This window comes from Sinocyclocheilus anshuiensis, unplaced genomic scaffold, assembly GCF_001515605.1.
Source record: "Sinocyclocheilus anshuiensis isolate Anshui unplaced genomic scaffold, SAMN03320099.WGS_v1.1 scaffold837, whole genome shotgun sequence".
Lineage (NCBI taxonomy): Eukaryota > Metazoa > Chordata > Actinopteri > Cypriniformes > Cyprinidae > Sinocyclocheilus > Sinocyclocheilus anshuiensis.
This window is the reverse complement of record NW_015555752.1, coordinates 277950-279360: the sequence shown is the minus strand read 5'-3', so window position 1 is coordinate 279360 and position 1411 is coordinate 277950.

Genomic DNA, 1411 nt, shown 5'->3' with positions numbered 1-1411 from the left:
GGAGTCCCATTTAGACACATACTGGCAACCGCCTTTATCACAGTCATCACTATTGATATGACTCAAGGCTCATGATTGATAAACAATATATATATATATATATACATATATATATATTTTTTTTATCATCTAAGCAATGGCTGATGGCTGATGTAATGGCTGATGACAATAAAACAGGAAATGACATTTAAACTGCTTTGGAAATGTTTTATTAATTATCTCTTTGAAACATACATGAGGTTGTGACACTAATAAAACAAAGCATCATAATTCAGAATCATCTCGGTTTGAATATACTGGTGCTAGGTTTCCTAGATTTATTATTCCTGTTTTACAGCACAGACATTTATTTCTAAACAGTATGAAGGTCTAAATACAAATTCTCATTGATTTGAGGCTCCACATATTGCACCGAAACTCACAGGCAGAGCTGTTTAGGGCTTTGTATCATCTAAATAGCAGCAGCGCTTAATGAGGATCAATGAAAACTGTCTGTTCACTCCAACCCCAGCATTTTTAGTCTTTCAAACACAGTATACACAATTGAGCAGCTCTCAACGTTTGAATGATTGTTAAATCTTTGTCATGACACATATGATAAAACGTCCTTTACTAAGTGCTCTAAAGCTCGTCGACTCTTTCAGTGACAGCAGGTACGATGAAGTAGTGCAACAAAAATCATCACGATCGACGGGGCAGAGGAGCGTTCACGTCATTATTGGTATGTGATTATCAGCTCACAGAACATGGATTTTCAAGATTAGCGTTCGGCTCAAAGGCTCAAATGGGTCGTGCGACTTCACATTATGATGCGTCTCCTGATTGCAGCTTCGTGGGTTAAGGCCAGGGCTGGATTGGTAATCAGGCATACCGGGCATGTTCCCGGTGGGCCGACGCACTTAAGGGGCCGACAGAATGTTTTTTTGCCGAAAACCATCACACAGGGACAGCGAGCAGCCAGTGGCCCATTGGTTTGTCTCCTGTATTGACAGCGTAAACCACCCAATCACAATGCGCTATAGACGGAGCGATGAAGTATTTTGCTCCGCCTATATAAAGATCGCTTCACCCCAACTTCTTCCTCGTCAGCTTTTCCCACGTTTTCACAGGAGAACAGGCCTGCTCTGCGGTGAGTGATGCGGGCCAAAGAGCAAGGCAGGAGGAGAAGAAGAGAGTAGTTGAATTGGTAAAGTGCTTGATAGGGACTCGCAACGGAGGCAGGCATCTAACCTATCCTAATGTGTGTGCGCGGCTGCGCGCCATGAGTGTATGCGTAAACACTTTTTAATAGAACGTAAATTCGTCCCCCGCGATTTTTTGCCCCGGGGGGGCAAAAAAGTGGCCTTTTATTGTGGCCAGCCTAAGGCACACCTGTGCAATAATCATGCTGTCTAATCAGCATCTTGATATG